The sequence below is a fragment of the Capricornis sumatraensis genome, chromosome 18 (assembly GCF_032405125.1).
Source record: "Capricornis sumatraensis isolate serow.1 chromosome 18, serow.2, whole genome shotgun sequence".
In the NCBI taxonomy this organism is placed as follows: domain Eukaryota; kingdom Metazoa; phylum Chordata; class Mammalia; order Artiodactyla; family Bovidae; genus Capricornis; species Capricornis sumatraensis.
This window is the reverse complement of record NC_091086.1, coordinates 18036939-18063307: the sequence shown is the minus strand read 5'-3', so window position 1 is coordinate 18063307 and position 26369 is coordinate 18036939.

Below are 26369 nucleotides of genomic sequence, written 5' to 3'. Positions count from 1 at the left end.
TTGACCCATGCTATCAAAAAATGTTTCAGTGACAGCTAAAGCTAGAAAGGGACAAGGTACTAAGAAAAAAATTATTAAAACCAGCAACCAATATTTATATAAAGTTTTAAAGTTCATGTGCCAGGTCACTTTAGCTGTGTCCAATTCTTTGCAACCTTATGGACTGTAGCCTGCCAGGCTCCTCTGTCCATGGGATTCTCCAGGCAAGGATAGTGGAGTGGGTTGCCATGCCCTTCTCCAGGGGATCTTCCTGACCCAGAGGTTGAACCTGGGTCTCTTACACCTCCTGCACTGGCAGGCAGGCTCTTTACCACCAGCGTCACTAGATTCAATCCAGGGAGGTAACTAGGGCAGACCTCATTGTTCCCATTTTATAGATGAGCAAAATGAGGTTCATTCAGACCTCTTTATTTCAAATTCCATGCTACAGCTATACTACCCCAATGCCACAATAATACAATTCCCAAGTGCTTCACCAGTATTGTTGTTATTACTCTTACCATTCAAAACCAGAAGGGCATTTTCCTGAACTTCCACCCACATGAGCAGTCAAAGAAATCAGAATTGGAGTCATCAACCAAATTTTACTTAAAATAACTTACTTATTATTTTCCAGACATGCTTTGGACAAGTTATTTTAAACACGATTGCACATCAGTAAAAGTCCATGGGAACAATGAACCCTCCACAGGCTTCTATTGGAAAAAGTGAATTCAGAATGAACCTTGTTACAGTGTCGAAATGAAACAATGCCTGGGCAAGTTCCATTACCATTCCACAAACCAAATGAAGGAAATGGGAGAAGAAAGGAGAAAAGTAAAGTGAATTTATGTCCTGCAGGGCTGAAACTCTGGCAGGAAATTCTGAGTGAGAGCTCTCATCCTTGCCCTACCACCTGACCTGGGGTTGTGGAGGCTTTGTGTGACCATCTCCCACCAAGCATGTGTTGGCTCCTTCCACAGGGTCCAGAGGCAAAGAAGTCTGAGCTTCACTCAGCCTTTCCATATCTCCTCAAACCCAGTCACTGCCTCTATAGGAGAGCTTCCCTTCTGCTCTTATAAGCCTTGTAGACTTCTAGTTTATGGCAGAAAGAGCTGTTTCTCTCCGCTCACCTTTTACACCACTGCCACATACATCACTCACTGATTTGTCTTAGTAAGTCTTTATTAGTTATTTATCTTTTTGAAGTCTTTATTGAATTTGTTACAATGTTACCTCTGTTTTATATTTTGATTTTTTGGCCCTAAGCCTGTGGGATGTTAGCTCCCCAACCAGGGACCGAAACCCACACCCCATGCATTGGAAGGCAAAGTTTCAACCACTGGACTACCAGGGAAGTCCCAGCAAGTCTTAAAATAAGTGCTTTCAAGGCTATGGTTTTTCCAGTGGTCATGTATGGATGTGAGAGTTGGACTATAAAGAAAACCGAGCACTGAAGAATTGATGCTTTTGAACTGTGGTGTTGGAGAAGACTCTTGAGAGTCCCTTAGACTGCAAGGAGATCCAACCAGTCCGTCCTAAAAGAGATCAGTCCTGGGTGTTCATTGGAAGAACTGATGTTGAAGCTGAAACTCCAATACTTTGGCCACATGATGTGAAGAGATGACTCATTTGAAAATACCCTGATGCTGGGAAAGATTAAAGTCAGAAGGGGATGACAGAGGATGAGATGGTTGGATGGCATCACCAACTCAATGGACATGAGTTTGAGTAAACTCTGGGAGTTGGTGATGGACAGGGAGGCCTGGTGTGCTGCAGTCCATGGGATTGCAAAGAGTCAGACACGACTGAGCAATGGAACTGACTGACCTATTGACTGGGCACAGACAACCTGAAGAGACATGCTACGTGCCAGGCACATAGCAATATTCTCAAACTTGGTTATGTCAGAATCACTTGGAAAGCCCATTGAAAATGCAGACTTCAGGATTCCACCTCTGGAGAGTCTCTCTCTCTATATATATAGTTTATATATATTATATACATATATTTATATATATATTATATATATATTATATGGTAGGCATGGGATGGAACTCAAGGTCTAGGTTATAATCAAGCACTCCAGATGATTTTGATGTAGGGGATCTAGTATCACTTTGAGAAATACCATTGGGAGGGCTGAAGAATTCAATGAAAGAATGGTAGTATCATAAATGAGAATCAGTGGTTGAATAGTATTTCCCTCATTTGCCTTGCCAGGAGGATCATTGGTACAATTAATAAAAATACTGATTCCTAAGCCTAGGAGAGTAAAAAAGTTGGCTTAAAGCTCAACATTCAGAGAACTAAGATCATGGCATCTGGCCCCATCACTTCACTGCAAATAGATGGGGAAACAGTGGAAACAGTAGCTGACTATTTTTCTGGGCTCCAAAATCATTGCAGATGGTGACTGCAGCCATGAAATTAAAAGATGCTTCCTCCTTGGAAGGAAAGTTATGACCAACCTAGACAGCATACTAAAAAGCAGAGACATTACTTTGTCAACAAAGGTCTGTCTAGTCAAGGCTTGGTTTTTCCAGTGGTCATGTATGGATGTGAGAATTGGACTATAAAGAAAGCTGAGCAAAGAAAGCTGAGCATTGATGAATTGATGGTTTTGAACTGTGGTGTTGGAGAAGACTCTTGAGAGTCCCTTGGGCTGCAAGGAGATCCAACCAGTCCATCCTAAAGGAGAGTCCTGGGTGTTCATTGGAAGGACTGATGCTGAAGCTGAAACTCCAATACTTTGGCCACCTGATTCGAAGAGCTGACTCATTTGAAAAGACCCTGATGCTAGGAAAGATTGAAGGCCGGAGGAGAAGGGGACGACAGAGGATGAGATGGTTGGACGGCATCACCAACTCGATGGACATGGGTGGAGTCCAGGAGTTGGTGAGGGACAGGGATGCCTGGTGTGCTGCAGTTCATGGGTCTCAAAGAGTCGGACACGCCGGAGCGACTGAACTGAACTGAAGCCTACCCCAGACATAGTCATCACAGTCTGCAGGGAAAGCATCTGAGAATCTAGATTCTTAAATAAGTGCTCCAAATAAACCTTACGATGAGGTACTTTTGGGGAATACTACTACTATATAGGTTATGGTCTCTACAGTTCCCACAACACTCATTTCCTGTTCTTTGAAGCGAAAACTGGGGTGACCACGTTCAAGCAGGTGCCTGAAGTTCTTATTGTCTTGGTAAAACTGCTCCTTCACTTTTTAGAAAAAGTCAGACCCTTCAGTCATACCCCATGTGATGCTTCCATAGTCAACAGTTATGGATTCAAATGGGTTTTAACATAATTTGCCAAGATTTCAAAATATCTAATGATCAGTACCATCTGGGCACCAACTAATCCAAGTAGATACAGAGTATATATAATATAAGCAAACAATAGTTACTGTCTAGATATCAGTCCCTAGTGTAATATTTTAAATAATGGCTTTTATTTAAGTATAGTTGATTGAATTTATATATATATATATATATATATTCTTTTTCAAATTCTTTTCCCTTACAGGTTATTACAAAATATTGAGTATAGTTCCTGTTCTATACACTAGGTCCTTATTGGTTATCTATTTTATATATAGTAATGTCAATCTGTTACTCCCAAATCCCTAATGTATTCCTCCCCCTTAAATGATAGTGTTTTCAATTTTATTAGACTAATAGAGCTTGGGAAGAATGCTATATTTTCAAGATTCCTTTCTACTTTATTTTTTTTTCTTTAAAATAAATTTATTTATTTTAATTGTAGGTTAATTACCTTAAAATATTATATTGGTTTTGCCATACATCTACTCTATTTCTTGCACTCCATTATAGAAGACTTGAGTTTGGTAAATATCGTGAAGGTAATGCCTGGTAATTTTGCTCAGGTTTGGTTAATACATCTTTCTCTGTTTAATTTGTTGCATGCTCCATGCCCTGACATCTTATTCTTTACCAGACCAGAAGTTTTTAAATGTGCAAGCCTATTGTGCCTGGGGAAATATGTTGAACTTTTGCCTTTGTAATAAGATATGCTCCAATGACCAACTTTAGCAATTTAATATAGTTGAATAATAACTGAATGGGACACTTTGTCACTCAGTCATTATTCAAGCTCCTACTGGGGGTGGAGAGAGAAGTTGCTGGAGGCCAGATTATTCCTGGGGGAGCTCAGCCACACAAATCAACCCTGAGAGAATCTTTTAAGAAATAATGTTACAAAAAATCAAAAATTCCAGGAAATACAAGTCAAACTATAGATTTGTAAAATGCTAATAAGAGTTCAAGTTCAACTTGATAAAAATGGCATAGTGTTTAATATTCATTTAAGATATTTTTATACATGAAAAGTATGCTGGAAGGATAAAGCAATCACCTGGATAATGCAATCTAAAAAATGCTTTGTAGGTGGACATGATCCAGATAGATGAGATCATTGCCATACAGGCCAGAGTATGTGAAAATTCTCCTTCACCCTACATTGCATGTTACCTCAGATTCTGAGGATATTCCAATATTCATTATGAACTTCAAGCACCTGTATCTTGCTCTGATGTGTACACAGAGATTCTGCTGAAAATTTCAAGGTCTCTTATTTGTATGCAAAACTTTTAGAAGCCAAAGTTTTTGTTTATTCATTTGAGTCTGAGTTGTTTTGTTTTGCTTTTTGAGTTGCACTATTTCAAGTGCAAAAGAAAAAAGCCAATTTTTCTTTTTTCTGAATCTAGGATCAGGGCTTCATTTGCCAGTGAAGAAAATACCATGTGTAGACTTTTAATTTATGTACATAGCATATACAATATGTTCTAGAGTTTCCTGAAAGCTTATCAAGGGAAAACCCAGGTGGCCTGGCAGCCTTAGGGAACTAGGCTGTTGTCATTTGGGAAGGCTGCCTTTACTTCTGGAAAGACATCTGGTTGAGATGAGGCTGGGCCAAGGGTATCTGGTCAGTGATGGCTGCCTCAGTATCAGGAGGGCTTCCCTGATGGCTCAGCAGTAAAGAATCCACCTGCCAAGCAGGAGATGCGGGTTCTATCCCTGGGTTGGGAAGATCCCCTGGAGAGGAAAGTAGCAAACCACTCTAGGATTCTTGACTGGAAAATCCTATGGACAGAGAAGCTTGGTGGGCTGCAGTCCATGTGGTCACAAAGAGTTGGACTGGACTTAATGATTAAATAGCAGCAGCAGTGTCAGGATGGAGGCTCTCAGAGAAGATGTGATTCTCTTCTAAATACCTGAGCCCTGATCCTTACAACCCTACAGTCTTCATTTTTACTCCAGGTGTGGATATCACTACCAAAGAAGTCACTGAAGCTTCCTGACCTCATCTCTATTGCAAGGAAGGACCTCACCGGCTGCCTAGACCTTTTCCTTTTGAGGGATTCTTAGAAGACTCAGGAGAGTTGCAGGAGTTCTGGAAAGAGTTTCAGAAGGTGTAGGAAGCCCTGAAAGACATCATCAACAGAGGGCCACAGATATCATGGAAGTGGCTCCTCACCCCTCCCCTACCTACTTGACGGCAATCCTTAGGGTTTTCACAAACCAGGTTGAGGGACCAACCACAAGTCAAGAAAAACCTCCAGTTCTGTGACTGATATGTTAATTAAGGGACCTCAAAGGATTTTTACAATTGTTGATAACCTCTTACAGTCACACCTACTTATTGTCAACAAAATTTTTTCTCCTGTCTGAGATGTGGATAGAAAGACTTAGAAGCAGGGTACGTGTTCAGTTCAGTAGATGTATTTTCTTGATAGAAGATCTACATGGCTACGGATAGAAGTTGAAAAACACATTTCCTAAAGTACTAATTTTCTCATATCAAGACTCTGGTTAGATGTCCCATGGTTAAAGGTCCCCATGTAGGAACCTTTCTCTATAACTTGTGAATGGACAGAGAAAATCCTAGTCTTTGCCTTGGATTTCATTTCAGGAGCTCTGCTTATCTAGAAAGATTCTGTTGGCCTGGTCCAAGGAATATTCAAAGAATTTTGTTTCAGTGGAAACAGAATCTCCTTTTCACTGTCTCCCGTGAACTTACAGAAAACAGATTGATTGCCCCATAGTGGAGCTGCCAGAGAAACTCTAAGCCACACTTTGGTAAATGGAGGTTCTCATGAGCACCACACGGCCCTGGGGAAGCATCTGGAATGATCTTCGTTATTGTCTTCACGGCCTTACCTGACTCCTCAAATTCCCTCCGTTAAGCCTGATCTGAGGACCACACCTCTAAAATCCACACCAGCTCGACTTCCTCATTCTGATTCCCATTCTGGTCATTTCTAGGGCCAGGCTCAGCCTCTGTTCCTGATTTTACCTGTCCAACAAACCTTAGTCTCACCTGCCATTGCTGATTATTCAAGCTGAACACGTCTGCTAGTCCCACCCAGGCCCAGGCCCATCGGGAAGGCTAACCTCATCCTAGCCCTTATTCTGGCTCAGTGCCTCTGATGTCTGTTGCACAATTGGGCACCGCAAGGAGCACATGACTACCATCCACAAAGACAAAGATGGAAAATATGAGCCATCCACTTGGCAACCATGTTGGCATCTTCTTCCATTCATGCTGCCAAGCTCTGACCAGAAAGATCCTGGACTGCTTATTGCCTAATGCGGTCAGTCCAGACCCAGGGTGGCTCAGGTCATGGCGGGAGGAGTCGGCTTAATGAGACTTATACACACAAGAAAAGGAGAGAGAAGAAGACCCAGCCTCCATATCAGCTTGTGCCCACCAGATTCAAGCTAATGGGAGAGCTAGAAAATCTTCATGAACTTACAGAGGAAAGTTTTATTATTGCTATTGATATTATTATTTAGAAAATGACCAAAAATATAGTCTCCTTTTTTAAATGTTTGATTTGATTTTTCATAGGAAAAACTGAATGTGTTCTGTCCACAGAAAGCATATATATGGCCTTTTTCCAGGAAAAAGGGAAGCAGGAAGGCAGGTAAAGAAAATTAAGTAAATGGATTAGGACATAGGCTATGTCCTATCTTCCCAGTAGGGAAGAGCTATATCATTGTTGCCTACAGAGTTCTAATCCTGGGTCCCAGGTGACTCTGAAAACACTTTAAAGACAACAGGAAGAAAATTAAGCACTGGGCTACATATTTATCTCATTTTATCCCCTCCCAAATCTTTCAAGTGAAGAGTTATACTCCCCACCTTGCAAATAAGGAAACTGAGGCAGCCTAAAGCAGTAAAGATTGTTCAAGGTTATAAAGCTACAAAATGATTGAGTTCACCAGATGTCAAAGCTCACACTGTCTCTCATTAGGGATTGTCATTAATGTAGACAACTATCCTCTCCCTGAAGCATATGCCAAAAGAACTTCACCAACATTCCAAGACGATGTCATCAGGGAGAACACAGTCAAGTTACTATTGAAGGAGTCCTTCCAGTCCATTTCCCAAAACTAGTGTTGGAAGTGTTGGGAGGTGAGTTTGGTAATTGGTTCACTTTTAATAGATGATTTATTTTAAGCTGCCTGGTTTGATGATGCAACAAGCAGGGGAATGAGCTTGGTTTGAAGATAGATTTCTGATCTTCTGGGAAGTGTTTCTGCTTTAATAAGCTTTGACTCACCAAGGAAATTCCTAAGGACGTTTAGTCACAACCTGCTAAGCTGCCAACTCTGTAAATACACACATGCCCATATGCACACATATGCATAGGAATACATACTTTTGTAGTCATGGCAATGAATGCTGCTTTCATCAGGGAGCAAGCCATCGCAGTCAGCAGAGAGAGACTGTTATGCAGGAAACTTTTCTTTCAACTTGGGTCCAGTGATTGGTGGCCTGCAAATTAACTGGCAAGAGATAGGTTAGCAGGAAAAGAGACAAGAGACATTCTGTGTGTGTATGTCTGCACACAGAACTACTCAGTAATAGGTAACTTAATCAATAGACTAGGATAAAAAGGTTTATATGCCAAGCTTAACAAAGGGGGTGGTGAAGGTGGTGGTTATGCCTTCAGAGGGATGGTAGAAAAGGTTCGGTGGGAGTTTCTGATGCTAATGGCTATGGGCAGTCTGCCTCCACAGCGGCTAAATGCAGGAAGCAACTACGGAGGGGAACAGGGAGCAGGCTAATTGCAGCTGTATGTTCCGAAAACTGTGCTTGAGTCAGATAAAGGAATTTGAGATAAGATTTATTTCTGTATCTTTCTTCAACTTTAGGGGTTTGAAATGTGGTGCCCCACAGTATCCCCACCTGAAGCATCCCTGAAAGTTTCAAGAGAAGGGAGGCTTGGTTGATTGTTACAGAGAGAGAGATTTGGATTAGAAGTTGAAGGCAAAGAGATACCCAAAGGGAGAGAAAGACACCAGTCAAGATTTCTAAATGCTGGGAGTTGAAGCACTTTTAGCGAGGATGTTAGTGGCAATATCATAGTCATGGCTATTTCCTGGAGCAGAGCATGGAAGATGCATGTGTTCTGGTGAATTTTCTGAGTGGGCCACACTGTTGCGGTGATAAATCCTTTGAAGTTATACTGTGTTGTCCAGCTTCATCTCACAGGGCTTCAGGAAAATGGTAGTTTTAGTTCACAGTGATGCCAAGTTGGGAGTGGGAGAAAGATTTAATTACCAGCAAAATGTGTAAGAGAGCAGGTAGAATTCACAAAGAGATGGAAAATAGCTCTGAGACAGTGAACAGGACATAGACCTGGTAACATCTAAGGTAGGTTATTATTTTCTGATGAAACATACAATTTCTTTCTATAATCATCCCTATTTTGATCAAAGATTATCAAAGGGAGATTACTCTTGTTTACAAAACAAATCTAGTCTCATTAAATTCGGTCTGATCATTTACACAACTGCAGCAAGATTGGTAATAGGACCACAAAGGCCTTTTAAAGTTTGCATTGCTGGAACTTTTGTAAGGAATCTCAGAATGAACATTTAAATGCCTCTTGATGTTTGTAAACCACACCATGAAGTTATCAGATTTAAACTGTGTGTTTACAGATTTGGTGATTTTCTTTCTTCTTGAGGTTCCCAAAATATTCTAAAGTTTCTGGGCCTGCCTGAAAGTGACTTTCCTTACCCACATATAAATCTGTAAGTCAGGTACCAGACTAGTTGTTCCAAAAGGGTTTTGTAAACATTGACTTCATAAAGCAATCTTGATTCCTGAAAACTGTATGGTCATATCTGAATCTGTACACCTGAATCTCAAATATGATATTCCTGTTAAAGCCTTGGTGACATAACCAATTTTCTCAATTATGTTCTGTTACAAACAGAACAGATTCCTATCGAACTTATACAAGTGAGTATTTTACAATGAGAATAAGAATATTCAATAAGAGTTTCTGAATTCTGGAGGGATCAGGTAGGAAGAAAACAATAAATGTTTCTTTTAGTTTGCAAAGATATAATCTTCTAAACTGTTGTGAGTTATTGATAGGCTTAGGAGAAAATAGAAAAGTGTTTCCTTATATCCAGAAAAATAACGCATTTAAGAACAATAATATCAATAATATTTAGGCATACAAATATAACGTAGGGATGGCTAAGCACCTCTTCACATCTGACAATGCGTCCCATGCAACTTATCTGATGAAATAAACTTAATTAATTAAACATATCCCTTTTTACAAGGTGAGAGGAGAAATCCCTTGATATTTTACAGGGACCCACCTGGAAACTCTCAAAGTCAGTTCCAGGTCAAAAAGACTTCATTTAGAATTTAATTTAGGGAAGTTGTCCAAAATGTCAAAAGGTTTGGACATCTGATTAAATAGAATCACCAGTCAGTGTTTTGTTTTTGTTTTTAAGAAAACAGACTTGCTCTTATAAAATAATCAGACATGATAAAGTTCAGTTCAGTTGCTCAGTCGTGTCTAAATCTTGGCAAACCCATGGTGTGCAGCACTCCAGGCATCCCTGTCCATCACCAACTCCTGGAGTTTACTCTAACTCATGTCCATTGAGTTGGTGATGCCATCCAACCATCTCATCCTCTGTCATCCCCTTCTCCTCCTGCCTTCAATCTTTTCCAGCATGAGAGTCTTTCCTAATGAGTCAGCTCTTCGCATCAGGTGGCCAAAGTATTGGAGATTCAGGTTCACCTTCCAATGAATATTCAGAACTGATCTTTAGAATGGACTGGTTGGATCTCCTTGCAGTCCAAGGCACTCTCAAGATTCTTCTCCAACACCACAATTCAAAAGCATCAATTCTTCAGCACTCAGCTTTCCTTACAGTCCAACTCACATCCACACATGACTACTGGAAAAACGATAGCCTTGACTAGATGGACCTTTGTTGGCAAAGTAATGTCTCTGCTTTATAATATGCTGTCTAGGTTGGTCATAGCTTTTCTTCCAAGGAGTAAGCATCTTTTAATTCCATGGCTGCAGTCAACATCTGCAGTGATTTTGGAGCCCAAGAAAATAAAGTCTGACACTGTTTCCACTGTTTCCCCATCTATTTGCCATGAAGTGATGGGACCAGATGCCATGATCTTAGTTTTCTGAGTGTTGCGCTTTAAGCCAGCTTTTCCAATTTCCTCCTTTACTTTCATCAAGAGGCTCTTTAGTTCTTCTTTGCTTTCTGCCATAAGGGTGGTGTCATCTGCATATCTGAGGTTATTGATATTTCTCCCATCAATCATGATTCTAGCTTGTACTTCATCCAGCCCAGCATTTCTCATGATGTACTCTGCATATAAGTTAAATAAACAGGGTGACAATATACAGCCTTGACATACTCCTTTTCCTATTTGGAACCAGTCTGTTGTTCCATGTCCAGTTCTAACTGTTGCTTCCTGACCTGCATACGGATTTCTCAAGAGGCAGGTCAGGTGGTCTGGTATTCCCATCTCTTTCAGAATTTCGCACAGTTTGTGGTGATCCACACAGTTAAAGGTTTTGGCATAGTCAATACAGCAGAAGTAGATGTTTTAATGGAACTCTCTTGATTTTTTGATAATCCAACGGATGTTGGCAATTTGATCTCTGGTTCCTAAAACCAGCTTGAACATCTGGAAGTTCACGGTTCACGTACTGTTGAAGCCTGGCTTGGAGAATTTTGAGCATCACTTTGCTAGCATGTGAGATGAGTACAACTGTGTGGTAGTTTGAACATTCTTTGGCATTGCCTTTCTTTGGGATTGGAATGAAAACTGACCTTTTCCAGTCCTGTGGCCACTGCTGAGTTTTCCAAATTTGCTGGCTTATTGAGTGTAGCACTTTCACAGCATCATCTTTCAGGATTTGAAATAGCTCAACTGGAATTCCATCACCTCCACTAGCTCTGTTCGTAGTGATGCTTCCTAAGGCCCACTTGACTTCACATTCCAGGATGTCTGGCTCTAGGTGAGTGATCACACCATCATGATTATCTGGGTCCTGAAGATCATTTTTGTATAGTTCTTCTGTGTATTCTTGCCACCTCTTCTTAATATCTTCTGCTTCTGTTAAGTCCATACCATTTCTGTCCTTTACTGTGCCCATCTTTGCATGAAATGTTCCCTTGGTATTTCTAATTTTCTTGAAGAGATCTCTAGTCTTTCCCATTCTATTATTTTCCTCTATTTCTTTGCACTGATCACTGAGGAAGGCTTTCTTATCTCTTCTTGCTAGTCTTTGGAGCTCTGCATTCAAATGGGTGTATCTTTTCTTTTCTCCTTTGCTTTTCCCTCTTCTTCTTTTCACAGCTATTTGAAAGCCCTCCTCAGACAGCCATTTTGCTTCTTTGCACATCTTTTTCTTGGGGATGGTCTTAATCCCTGTCTCCTGTACAATGTCACAAACCTCCATCCATAGTTCATCAGGCACTCTGTCTATCAGATCTAATCCCTTGAGTCTAGTTGCCACTTCCACTGTATAATCATAAGGGATTTGATTTAGGTCATACCTGAATGGTTTAGCGGTTTTCCACCATGAAAAAGTACTGGAAATTATTCCAATAAGGCACAGAATCCTTGCGTGAAAAGTTCTTTACCTTTTAAGATGGGTTAAAAGATAAAGAGAAACTTTTACAGTCCCTTATTAAGAACAGACCAATAATCCAAGAAACTGTCCTTTTAAGAGACAGAAAACCAATCTCTAGTTTTGCATCAGTATGGTATTGATATTAAAACTCATTTTAAAGCCTTACAGTAAATCCATTCAATCTTGGCCAGCCTGACCATATGAGGTAAGATTCTCTGTATGTGTGTCCCATGAAATGGTCCCTCTCTCCCAACTTTTAAAACTTCTATATTTATTCCTATTTTCATCTTTCATTTTTCTTTTTCCTTCTAGAACAATCTTTAAGTAATTACTTTTGGAAAAAATTAACTCTTTTTCATAACAAAAATAATCCTACATTCCTTGAATACTCTGGAGTCAGAATGTCCTTCTTCATTCTTATTATTTCTAAGTTTCATTTACATATATTGATTATAAATTTCAACCCTTAGTAACTTTTATTTTCCAGAGAAAATTACGAAGTAGACAATTGTGAATTGCCTGTCATATACCAGTATTGTGTAATAGATTAGTAAATTTATCAAAACACCATCTCATAATTTCTAGAGATGTATACAGCCTCATAGTACAATTTCTCAATGTGACAAAAAGATCATCTTTAGCATTTTGTGTAAATAAGTCAATAGTAGAAAAGTTAAAGCTATGTTTAGTAATTAATGTCTCAGTATTTTATATTATTTGAAAGTGATCTAACTGCTATCTATCATTAACTTCATATACCTCTGAAGTTTCAAGTTACCTAAAAGATTTTAGAAACTACTTGTAACCAGATGTACAATAAAACATAATTATGTTGAAATAAAGTTTGTAAGAGCAATGATTCAATTTGATTGAAATAAAATGTATTAAGAATCATACTCCCTGACTTCAGACTATAATACAAACCCACAGTAATCAAAACTGTGTGGTACTGGCACAAAAAAAGACACATAGATCAATGGAAGAGGAAATAAAGCCCAGAAATAATCCACTCACTATGGTCAATTAATTTGTCATAAAAGATGCAACAATATGCAATGGAGAAAAGACAGTCTCTTCAATAAGTGGTGCTGGGAACCCTGGAAAGCTACATGCAAGAGAATGAAGTTTGAACATTCCCTAACACCATATACAAAAATAAACTCAAAAAGGACCTAAATAAAACTCCTAGAGGGAAACATACGTAAAACATTTTTTGACATATATACCAGCAATTTTTGATCAGTCTCCTAGAGTAATGGAAACAAAAGCAAAAATAAACAAATGGGACTTAATTAAACTTGAAAGTTTTTGCATGGCCAAAGAAACCATAAACAAAACAAAAAGACAACCTAAGGAGTGGGAGAAAATATTTGCAAACAATGTGACCAATAAGGGTTTACTTTCCAAAATATATATCTTACGTGACTCACTATTAAAAAAGGGGGGTGGCAGAAGATCTAAAGAGACATTTTTCCAAAGAAGACATATAGATGGCCAACAGGCGCATGAAAAGAAGCCCAACACTGCTAATTACTAGAGAAATGCAAATCAAAACTAGATGAGGTATCACCTCACACCGATCAGATTGGCCATCATCAAAAACTCTACAAACAATAAATGCTGGAGAGGATGTGGAGCAAAGGGAATGTACTGCTATTGGGAATGTAAACTGATACAACCACTATGGAGAACAGTATGGAAATTCCATAAGGAACTAGGACTAAACTACCATACGACCCAGAAATCCCACTACTGGACATATACCCCAAGAAAACCATAACTCAAAAAGACACGTGGATCCCAGTGTTCATGCAGCACTATTTACAATAGCCAGGACATGAAGCAACCTAGATATCCATTGATAGATAAATGGATAAAGAAATCATGGTACATATATATAATGGAATATTACTCAGCCATAAAAGAAACAAATTTGAGTTACTTGGACTGAGATGGCTGAACCTAGAGCCTGTTTACAGAGTGAAGTAAGTCAAAAAGAAAAAGAAATATTGTGTATTAATGCATACATATAAACGGTACTAATGAAACTATTTACAGAGCAGGAATGAGATGCAGATATTGAGAATGGACTTGTGTACACAGTAGGAGAAGGAGGGGTTGGGACAAAGTGAAAGAGAAGCATTGAAATATATATATTACCATGTGTAAACAGATAGCTAGTGGGAAGGTGGTGTATAACACAGGGAGCTCACCCCAGTGCTCTGTGATGACCTAGAGAGGTGGGATGGGGAGTGGGAAGGAGGTTCAAGAGGAAAGGGATATATGTACACTTATGGCTGATTCACGTTGTTGTATAGCAGAAACTAACACAACATTGTAAAGCAATTGTCTTCCAATTAAAAATAAATTAAAAAAAACTATAATTCAATTTCTTGTAATAACCTGCAATGCAAAACAGTCTGAAAAAGAATATATACATATATATGTGAGTATACATAGGTATATATATGCTTGAGTCAGTTTGCTGTACTCCTGAAACTTTGTAAATCAACTATATGTCAACTTAAAAAAATAAAATCTGTAAGTTTTATAATCTTAAACATATAATAAATAATAACTTCTTTTCTTGGGTAAATCCAAGTAGTCTAAACATATATGTTTGTATCATAATGCTGATAATTCAGATGATACAGTTGTTTTTATTATTAAACCAAAAATAAGTAAGCTAGTCTAATTTATCAAACATTTACCCAAATCATGTGAATTTTAATAAGACAATTTTGAACTTTAGAAATATTTCATTTATGTAAGTTTTCTTTTTCACTAAGCAAATAAAGCGGAGCTCTTTTAAGGAATTTCATAAATTGATTTGGCAATGACTTCCAGAGGTAAGAAAATGCCACATACACGTAATATATCTGCAGAGACAGACATAAGCATACATGCAGACACCAACAGAGACCTTACAGCTTTCACAGTGATCCTGGGTGTCCTCAGACTGCTGTGGCTTGGAGCAGGATTTCAGTTCTGGGTCAGAGACTGGAGTCAGGCCATGGCAGTGAAATCACTGAATTCTAGCCACCAGACCACCGGAGACCAGGAACCAGTGGCAAGGCCCTGGCCTGTCACCTACGTAGAAATGAATTTCCACATAGAGACTGAAAGTAGTGAAATAAGCGTTTATTACGAGGAACAGGGGTATACATGGATAGACTCCCGGAGGGCTTAGAGAGGATGCTGTGCCCTTGTAGTAGTTTGAGTCATGTATACGGGCATTTTTTTCTGGGTCTCCTTTGCCGATGATCTTGCTTTGCCTGGTTCTGAGTCTGTATTTGGTTATCTCAGCACACTCCCATGTCTGCGTGCGCATCTCTTAGCTAAGATGTTGTTGTTGTTGTTGTTTTTCAGTTGTTCAGTCATGTCCGACTCTTTGCAACCCCATGGGCAGCGCAGCATGCCAAGCTTCCCTGTCCTTCACCACCTCCCAGAACTTGCTCAAACTCATGTCCATCGAGTCGGTGATGCCAGCCAACTGTCTCGTCCTCTGTCGTCCTCTTCTCCTCCTGTCTTCAGTCTTCCCCAGCATCAGGGTCTTCTCTAATGAGAGTCTTAGCCAAGATGGATTCTAGCAAAGAAGCCTATGGGCATGTTGATGTCACTCCCTTTTTGTTCTCCAAGAAGCCTTTCTGGTCAAGTATAGTCAGGAAGATCTCCTTGACCTTGAAAATGAGAAATATGAGGTCTTTTATCTGGGCAGGGCTTAGCTTCCCCTCCTCTTCATCTCAGAAAGTCTGTCCACAGGGGACAGGCTCCTGCCGTTCAACCAGGGACCCAGCTATCTCCTGCCTCAATAGTAAGAGTTGTGTTTGGCTTTGTCCCACTTTTTACTCAGAGCAGATGGAATGAGTTGCTGTTTGTTCAACACAAGGGCTGAAGTTTTTACCAATATTTGTAGGGGAGATTTTTATAGGGGAGACTTCCACTGGTTGCATATCTTTACTTTGTCTTAATATGTAACCAGTGGAGGCTGCAGTTCAGTCTCAGATGGTTGTTACAGTGGACTGAGAAGTTACTTGTTAAAGTCTGGGCTGTGCTGAGGAAAAGAGCACTGGGGGGCTTATTAAAAGGGGATATATTAATTGATTCGCATCAGGAGGTGAAATAAATTTCTCATTTTTTATGACAGGAAGCAGTAGTACAAGTGAAGCAAGAGAGCCCTCAGGCTGACAGCCAGCCTTATTTCCTTGGATGTTTGCATTTTAAAGAGTTGGCTCTTGAGTCGGGGGAAGACAGTTCTGGGTGGTAGAAGATTTACATCTCAAAGAGGGAGAGGAAGAAAGCAACCTTTTTAAATAACTGCTCTAAGAGGGTTTTCAGGGCCATATTTGCCTATTGCCAGATTTTGGCTGGGACAAAGAGTAAATTTACCTGGTAACATTGAGGTCTGCAAGCAGGCATTTTAAGGGGGTACTAGTGAACAGAATTATTTGTGTGGAGAGTCTCTAGTTTCTAACTGGCCCAGGTTGAAGCCTAATTGCAAAGAGGTTCGGAGGAGCCTAAATAAGGAGGCTGAGGCCTAGAATAATTACTATCTGTGTTTCTTTTTCTTTAAGTTCATGTCAGTTTTCCCTCCAATGTCCTGACATTTTAAAGTATTAGCAAGTATCTTGAGATGAATAGAGGAGGCTTTGGAATTGGCAAAAAAGATGGTAGACTTTGCGCTAGTTCTAGAGCCATAGATCTGATTTTGTAAAGATTAATAAGATGAAGGCAGATATTTTTAATTCTTCAAAGAATTGAGTGGCAGCCTCAACAGTACCATAGATGGTTGGCTGGCATCACCAACTCAAGGAACAGGAGTCTGAGTAAACTCTGGGAACTTGTGATGGACAGTGAGGCCTGGCGTGCTGCAGTCCATGGAGTCACAAAGAGTTGGACATGACTGAGCGACTGAACTGAACTGAACTCAATAGTACCAAGGGGCTGGCCTACCCATCCAACTATATTATTTTGAAATTATTTCTTACTTATATCAGAGAGAGTTCCAGTTAAGGCAAAAACCAAGATTCTTTATGTTCTAGGGTGCCTGGGTTTAGAGTTCTATGTCTTTGAAATGTTTTTTATAAATCACTCAACAATGGCTTTATGATGTATTTCTTTCCTCTGGGTACCATTCCACTTCAGCCCAATTAACCTTCGGGGAAAGGCTTCTATAATAATTGCTATTGGGCCCTGAACACCAGCTTCCAATTGGGCCATTTGTACCAGGGAGGTGGTGGAGGGGAGTTTATGGTGGTTGCAGATTTAATTTTTGTTCTAAATCTGATTTCTGTCCTTTAATTTTGTTAGTGGAGACTCTAAGCTATCTGTGATCTTCTTTATATCCTTTTTTCATATTGGTAAAAGGATATTTGTTTAGGGTGAGAATTTTCTCAAAACTCTTACAAGTATAAACTCTTTTCCAAATCAAAGGACTTGTTGACTGGTCACTGATATTTAGGATCCCCAAAGGCATATCTATTGTAAAATGTGACTCAAAACCAATTAGCCTTTTTATGACTTATCCTTGGACACAGAGGCATCCCCCCAAAAGGGAACAGAAAATGAAGCACCATAGTTTAAAGTCACTCCCAACAATAGCCAAAGAGAAAGAAAGTAAAGCATCTCATTTGCTGTGGGGCTTCCCAGGTGGCACTAGTGGTAAGGAACCGCCTGCCAGTGCAGGAGACTCAAGAGATGAGAGTGCAAGCCCTGGGTCAGGAAGATCCCCTGGAGGAGGGCCCAGCAACCTACTCCATTCCCAGAGAATCCCATGGACAGAGGTGCCTGGCGGGCTACAATCCATAAGATCTCAAAGAGTTGGACACGACTGAAGCAACTTAGCACACACGCACACTCATTTGCCACAGTTGACAGGTGTTTGTGAAAACTTGTGTGTCTAGTTTCCCATAAAAGTGAGACCCTGTCTGTATCTGACATCAGGCAGGGTATACGAGAATAGGACTTGCCAGCATAAGTCAAGGCAAGAAGGAAACAGAGGATGAGGTCCTGATGGACTGAGGCCTGAGATGGACACACTCAGAGCTGGCGATGGTTAGCAGGACACCAGCCACAAATGGGGTGCCCAGTCTGCTTACATTTTTACCTGGGAGGCTACAGATTTTCATGCCCTCATCTGAATGTTTGGCTTCTTCTCAACACAGATCCAAAAATCTGCATCTCTGTGCAGACAGACAACCAAAGGGTGAATGCTCTTCTTACTAGATCCAAACCAGGCTCTCAGGACACAAAAAGCAATGAAGAGATAGGACAAGAAGCTATCCCTGGCAGGGAGAGGATCTATCATAAGAGAACTCAAACCATGAGTCACAATATACAAACAACTAGTTCATGTAAGTGTTCTTTTTTCCCCTTCTAATCTCAACCTCAGAAAGAAAAGAAGATGAGAAACTCCTACGGCCTTTCCTCACCCAGACCCTGAGAGATATGGGAGTCTGGCTGGCAAAGAAATTGAACTGTCAGCTTGGTCAGAGGTCCCAAGATCTTGCTACAGGCTCCAGAGTGAGCAGGGTGTCCCAGCCACCCTGTCCTTATCAATGAAGCTGTTGAACTACTGAAGAAGGAAAGCTTCTCTTCTTGCAGCTTATTTATGTCTAGTGGTTGCGGGCCTGCAAATTAACCAACAACAGATTAACAGGAGAAAACACAAGGATAATTTACACATGCAGGTGGAAGTAGTCAGTGATGAGAAACTCACTCAACAGTCAGGGATTAATAGGTTCATGTGGCAAATTTGACAAAGGGCTCATGGTGGTGTTAGTGGTGGTAGGGAAGGCTCTGTGGGGCTTTTTGATGCTAAGGGAATGGATAGTCTGTCTCCATGGCAGCTGAATTTACAGGAAGCTCCCTGGGAAGGAAGTTGGTGGTGGTAGTTTAGTCGTTAGGTTGTGTCTGACTCTTGCGACCCCATGGACTGTAGCCTGGCAGGTTCCTCCGGCTCCATGGCATTCCCCAGGCAAGAAAACTGGAGTGGGTTGCCATTTTCCTTCTTGGGGGAATCTTCCCAACCCAGGGATCGAACCTGGGTCTCCTGCATTGCAGGCAAATTCTTTACTGTCTGAGCCACCAGGGAAGCACCAGGAAAGGAGTTAACCACAGCTGTATTTTTCTGGAGGCTCTGCCATAGTCAGACAAGGACCATTTAGGTAAGATTTCGTTCTGCTTCTGCTTTAGCTAAAACATTTGCCTTTAAAATTATCTTAATTTTTTAGACTTTAGGGTTCTGAGTGGATCCCCCACAAGACAGAAGACTCCTCCTCATCATCACAAAAATTTTAAAGAAGGAAAATCTCCCGGGTCTTTCCTGTGAAAAGGATTGACATAGGCTATATTTCTAGGATGGACATAAGAGCTTCTGGAAGATTCAGTGAAATTCCTGGTGACAGACACATTGCTGCCTAGTACAAAGGCACTGCGGGTTTATCAATGTGGTGTCTGCACATGGTAAGATCATCATGGGCCTCCTTTAAAAAACTCAAGTCCTGGCTTCTGTGCCCACAGTGAGGGCTGGTCTTTAACTTCATTAAGTCCCCAAGGTTCAACACCCATTACTTGCCTTCAGAAAACCATTGCACAGTATTTCAAGACTTAAAGTGGTATCAGTTTTCAAACTGTTTATGTACGGTTGCTTTTGCCTTTTACCCACCACAAGCAAGAAAGACAGGCTGGTTATATTTTCAGGTCACAAATTGATCTTATAATCAAAATCCTAATGTCCAAGGAAATGCTGTTATCTGGGAAAATACTTAGAAGAAAAGGAAAAATTCAATTCTAATTTTCAAGGCAGCATTTCATATTCTCTATTTCTTTGAATTAGTGGTATGGTTTAGTGCTCTTTGGTTGCCGAAGAACAAGTCTCTTGTTCATTAAAGTCATTTTCACACTTTTAGAAATTCTAGTTATTAAAATAGATAAGGATATCTCCATAAAAAACTGCAGTCTCGGGTCCCTCAATTCAAATTTCTCATCCAGAATTCAAAGTGTAGAAATTAAAGATAAATGAACTACCGGGCGATCTTAGAAGATGAAAAACATCATAAAAAGGCAGGTATTTGTTTGCAGTACAGACTCTCAGGATGAAATTCTAAAGGATGGGCAGCATGGGTTGGGGGCTTACTCACCTGTAGGGCTACTAGAAATGAATAGCAATGAAAATAAGAACATAGCTAGAATGCTTCAGAGTTTGAACCACTGAACCATTGAACCATCCTACATACTTTTATATAGAATGAGCCTAGACATTGCTAATTAGTGGCTCAAATGCTAGTTCACGCAAACACAATCAAAACAACCTTTTGATACTAGGTAATGCTTTGTTAGAAGAGGGGGATTGTCTTGGGCAGGATGTTTAGCAGCAATCTTGACCCTGACCTAGATGCCAGTAGCAACCCTGGTCATGACAATCAAATATATCTCCAGACACTGCTCCATGTCCCCTGGGAGGAAAAATCAGCACCAGTTAAGAAGCCAGCGCTTTACAGGTAATAGAGATCACCACCTTGACAGTCTTATCAGAGGCTCAGAGTTGGGAAGGAAGATTGAAAAGAGTTTTGAGATTTTTGAAGCATAGCTTTTTCAACATGTGTCTTTTTTTCTTTTTTTTTTTTAGGGAAAGTTGCTCAGTTACATCCGACTCTTTGTGACTCCATGGACTGTATAGTCCTTGGAATTCTCCAGGCCAGAATACTGAAGTGGGTAGCCTTTCCCTTCTCCAGGGATCGAACCCAGGTCTCCCACATTGCAGGGGGATTCTTTACCAACTGAGCCACAAGGGAAGCCCCAACATGTGTCTCTCATTTTGAGTATGGGGAAGAACTGGTTAGGGCTGAGTGAGGACTATAATATAATCTTTAGGATGAGTGGACATAGAAAAGTGAACATTTTGAGGTGCATGTGTGCTAAGTCGCTTCAGTCATGTCCAACTCTTTGCAACCCCATGGATTGCAGCTTACCAGGCTTCTCTCTCCATGGAATTTTCCAGGCAAGAATACTGGAGAGGGTTGCCATTTCCTCCTCCAGGGGATCTTCCTGACCCAGGGATCGAACCCACGTCTCTTAAGTCTCCTTCATTGGAAAAGGGTTCTTTACCACTAGCATCACCTGGGAAACCTCATTTTGAGGTGAGGGTTTTGAAAAGGCCAAAATTGATGTAAAATTATCCTTGTTTTCTATAGATGAATTGAGGGCTTCCCTGGTGACTCAGCTGGTAAAAAAGTTTGCCTACAATATGGGAGACCTGAATTCAGTCCCTGGGTTGGGAAGAGCCCCTGGAGAAGGGTAAAGCTACCCACTCTAGTATTCTGGCCTGGAGAATTCCATGGACTGTATAGTCCACAGGGTTGCAAAGAGTCGGACACAACTGAGCGACTTTCACTTTCATAGATGAATGGAAGGGTCTTTGAGGAGGTCTTTGGAATGAATGATAAAGTCACTTGCAATTGTCATCTTCCTGGGCTTTCTGGAACAGAATAGTTATGCTGGTGAAGGCTGCAGAATAGAAAAGGCCTGTTAATGCAGAGTGTGGGGATGGAAATGATTTGGTTTTTGGTAGGTTTCTTCAGCCTCCCCCCTCGGGTTGCTACCTGCCTTTTTGTTTCCTATTACCACATTCACAAAGGTTAGTATATGAGATGCCAAAGATGCAGAAGTGAACCAGACTCTGGGTTACTCATAGGGTTCCATCCTGGTTTCACCACATTATTTGTGACCTAGGCAAGCAACACACTCTTGTCAAAACTCAGCGTCTCCATCAATAAATATACTGAAGTTAGTAATAGTATCTCCTCATCAGATTGTGGTGGAGCTTGAATGAGATAATACTTGTCTGGAGTGCTGAACATAATATGCACTCAAAGGGTATGGACCAATTATGCAAAACTGTGAAAAAATATGTCCTAGCAACAGTGTACCTATGCTCAGACCATCATAGTTTTTAGGACCCACTGCATTCTCTTTCTCATAAGGTCTAAGAAAAGACTGGGTTGGAAAAGAAACAGAAACGCTCTCTCTGCACCCTAGAAGCATCGTGGAGAGAGAGAGTGGCTACCTGTTCTAAGTTCCTTCACTCATGTTCTTAATGGAGCTTGATCTTCGATCACCACTAACATGCGACAGGTGACTTAGGCTATAGTTTGGTTAATGTCACTGCTGTGAAAGTCGGTGAACAGTAAGAGCACCATGGCACTAGCCTGGGGTAGGTTATAAAGCTACTTTCCTGAAACTTATCCAGTGTAATGTTCATCTATTTTCCATGGGATGTTTTAAAAACAATATGCTTTAATAGTCAAGACCTTGAACCCATTATACTGTGGAATTATGATTTTTGCTCTCTCCTAATTTTACTAACAGGTCATATTCTATAGGTGCTGATTTAGGCACTTATAATTTTCTCATTTAATCGTCACTCTATAAGGTAAATATTGTAATGAGAAATCTGATATGCATAGAGTCAAAGTAACTTGCTGCAGAGACCTGGCTGATACATGAGTAGTAGCTGGTCCGCTCCAAAGTTGATGGTTCTCTACTACAGCATGGTACATGCTATTTTTATTACATGCCTATTTCACAAAATAAGAGCAAACAAAAAAGCCCAAGGATAAGACATCAAACACATCCTCGCCATGGTGTTACAATTATTTTCTGAAATATTGTCAAAGACTAGACAATCTTGCAAACTGGTAGATATAATCTGATCACAGAGTGATTGAAATAACTAAACACTAATCTCAGGGGACCACAGCCATTGATGGGATTAGGAGGTGGGGGGGAAAAAAAACCTCTACACACATCCAGTCCTCCAAAGCACTTTGAGGACTGCATACATCTGGCAAAGAAGTATTTCAACAGCAAAGATTATCAACAAAATGGCAGCAGGCTAAGGGAATTTCTTGGGATAGCACTGTGACTGGGGAATAAAATGCCTTCAAGAAAAAATGTCAAAGGTTTTCTGGGATAGTGTCCTTTTTTATGGTGATGTGGTATTATTGTTTTCAGAAAGGGTGATTCAGTAACTAGAGAACTGAATGCAACTTGAGTTATGAATTCTGTACATTTTTTAAAACATGGATCAGAATTCTTCATTCTCTGACACAATGTTGCAAATCATCTATACTTTAATTTTAAAAATTAAATTACAAAAAAGAATTCTTTAGTTTTATCTCAGCTCTGCTTAGTGCTAGCTGTGCGTTTCTGAATAAGTCAACTGATTTCTCTGGGCCTCAATTTTCTCCTCTGTAAGAAAGAGGAATCCATAAGGTCCCTTCCTGCTTCAGTCAAAAAGATGTTATTAACTGACTACTGCCCTCTACAGGCAACTAGCTCCTCAGTTTGAGAATTCGTAAAGGGGAGGTTGGCAAAATTCTCTGGGTACATTTCAAGCTGTGACAGCATTCCACAGAATATCTTGTTATTCAATGAACCATGGGTATGAAGCAATTAAAATGTTAGATTTTGTCTAGACTTCATTTAACAGATAAGGAATGATAAGGAACGTGAGGACTCCCATGGCTGTGAACGTTTCCAGTTCCCCTGGAGTAAGGCTGGGCTTGAATACAAGTGTCTTCATAATCAGTTCAATAACATCCAATAAATGACCTCTCCAGTTGTCTTCAAAATATGCTTCCCTTCCTTTGTTGGACAGCATTGGAACTCAGCATTTTCTAAATTTTCTATGAACTTACTACCTTTAGGAGTTGATGAACTGTGGATTTTTCCATTAGAGCAGGAGATGGTTGTTTCAGCATCGCCTGGTAATTATGTGAGCACCACGTTGTCAGGTTGCTTTCTTGCAGCCGTCCCTGCTCCTGATGGGGAGGCCATTTACCTATATCGCCAGTAGAAAATGTATACATGCTCAATATCTGATTGATTCCCTTTCAGTTCAAGGACTGCTAAAAACTTTAACTTTTCACGCAGAGACCTACTAGGAAGTTGGGACACTATTCATTTCCAAGGTGAAGGACACAGGAAAAAAAAATGTCCTGGACAGCTTTCAGTGAAAATCTGAGCCTCCTTGAAATCTCTTAAAAATTCATTCATGTTTTAATTTTTATTATTGCAAAAGTTACAGTGTGCCTTGCAGAAAGTTATAAAATCAGATTTAAAAAAAATAGGAAAATGCCCCATATTCCTACCACTGTTAATACACCTGTATGTAGATTCTGAAAGCTTTTCCCACGCATATATAAATATACATATATATATATATTTTACCAAATGAAATCACGTTGTTCATAACCTGCTTTCTTCAGTTAATGATCTCCATCTTTCTTTGTCAATAAATTGTTTTCTTACCTAAACCCTAGTTTGTATTCAAATTTCCCCTTCTTGTCCCCAAAATGTCCTTTACAGTGTTTTTATCCAAACCAGACTCAAACCTAGAACTCTGCATTGCACCTATTTATTCTGTCCCTTAAACATCTTTAATCTAGTGTCTTTATTATTATTTTATTTTTCATCAAACTCCTAGTTGAAGAGAACAGGGAAGGTTGAAGTTTTGGATGTTTTCCTTTTGTCTTTCATATTTTATTCTGTACATAAACCAGATTTTTAGGAAAGTGCCCAACTTTCTGCTTTATCTTCACCTGAAGCAATACTGCCTTAATGGTATAACAGATGGTCAACTGCTTAAAAATAAAGTCTAAGATGAAATCTGTAAACCTGATCAAACATCTCTATTTTTCCTTTCTCTCTCCCACTCTAGCACCTAGAACAAAGGAAAATGAATCAAAATGATGTCAGCTCCCATGGTTTTTTTTTTTTACTACTACTAATTTTATTTCTGAAAACAAGTATTTTTTGAAAGGAAACACACACATACACACAAAACCAGAAAAACTTTCTTTGAGCACCTCTTAAGTGCAGGCAGAGAGGAGCCCCTCTGGGGCTCAAAGCCTAAGACAGATGCAGCAATGACTAGGACACCCTACATAAGAACGTGACAAAAGGAAAGAAGGAATACGCTCTTTGGGACACGGTTAAGAGAAGGGACTTAGGGCAAGTTTGCACTGTTTGACTTGGGATCGGACTGAGGGACGGGGTGTATGAGGCAGCAGGGATGTCACCAGAACTCTCTTTTCTCTTTTGTAGAGTCTTCATATAGAAAAGCATTGAGGGCCTCAAGGGTCAGCACGAAGAATCAAAAGTGTAAAATGATCCGGAACAGGGAAAGTCTAGATAAGAGGGGTCCAGTGGAGAGGTTGTCCACTTGAGTGCTACTGAGGTTGAAGAGGACTCGAAGGGAAGGGAAGGAGAGACAGGGGTGAGGAAACTTCCGAGGCGAAATCAGCAGGCCTGGAAGGTGATGTGAGGTTGGCAGTAAGGAAGAGAGAGGGCTACAGGGTGATGTTGAGGTTTCAAGCCAGACCTGGAGAAGGGTGAAACGTGGAGCTCCCTGAAATCCCAAGGAAACACGGTTTAAAAAGGAAAGGACTGGTGAAGTCCCAGTGGTAAAGACTCTGTGCTTCCAAAGCAAGGGGCACAGGCTCCATCCCTGATAGGGGAACTAAGATCCCAGGAGGCTGGGATGAATCGGGAGATTGGATTTGACATAAATACACAACCATGTACAAAACAGCTAGCTAGAAGGAAAGTAGTTGCTGATGGACAGGGAAGCCTGGCATACTGCAGGCCATGGGGTTGCAAAGAGTCACGACTGAGCGACGGAACTGAACTGAGAGGGAAACTGCTATTTAGCGCGGGGAGCTCAGCTTGGTGCTCTGTGATGGCCCAGAAGGTAGGATGGTTTCCAGGGAGGTCCAAAGGGAGGGAACACATGTACGCATGTGGCTGATCCCCTTCACTGCACAGCAGAAGCCACCACAGCGCTGCAAAGCAATTGTACCCCAGTTAGAGAGGGAGCGGAGAAGGCAGTGGCACCCCACTCCAGCACTCTTGCCTGGAAAATCCCATGGACGGAGGAGCCTGGAAGGCTGCAGTCCATCGGGTCGCTGAGGGTCGGACACGACTGAGCCACTTCACTTTCAAACCCACTCCAGTGTTCTTGCCTGGAGAATCCCAGGGATGGGGGAGCCTGGTAGGCTGCCGTCTTTGGGGTTGCACAGAGTCGGACACGACTGAAGTGACTTAGCAGTAGAGAGGGAAAGGAAAGGACGAAAGTGCCAGCACCATGACACTATGGAAGTGTCCAGCAAGGAGTGTGAGATGAAGGGTTAGGAACTGAGGAAAGGGGGCTAGGGCTGGAGAGGCGACTTTTTCTAAAGGAGGAGGGGGTCTTCTGATGTCAGAGTGGCATTTCAGTCATCTTGGCTGCTCCAGCCAGTCTGTCTTCCCTGGAATCCCAGCTCTTTCACTTAGTACCTGTGTGAGCTCGGGCTTGTCACTTAACCTCTCTGAGCCTCAATTTCTTTCTTTTTAAAAATTAATTAATTTATTTTAATTGGAGGCCCCACAATATTGTGGTGGCCT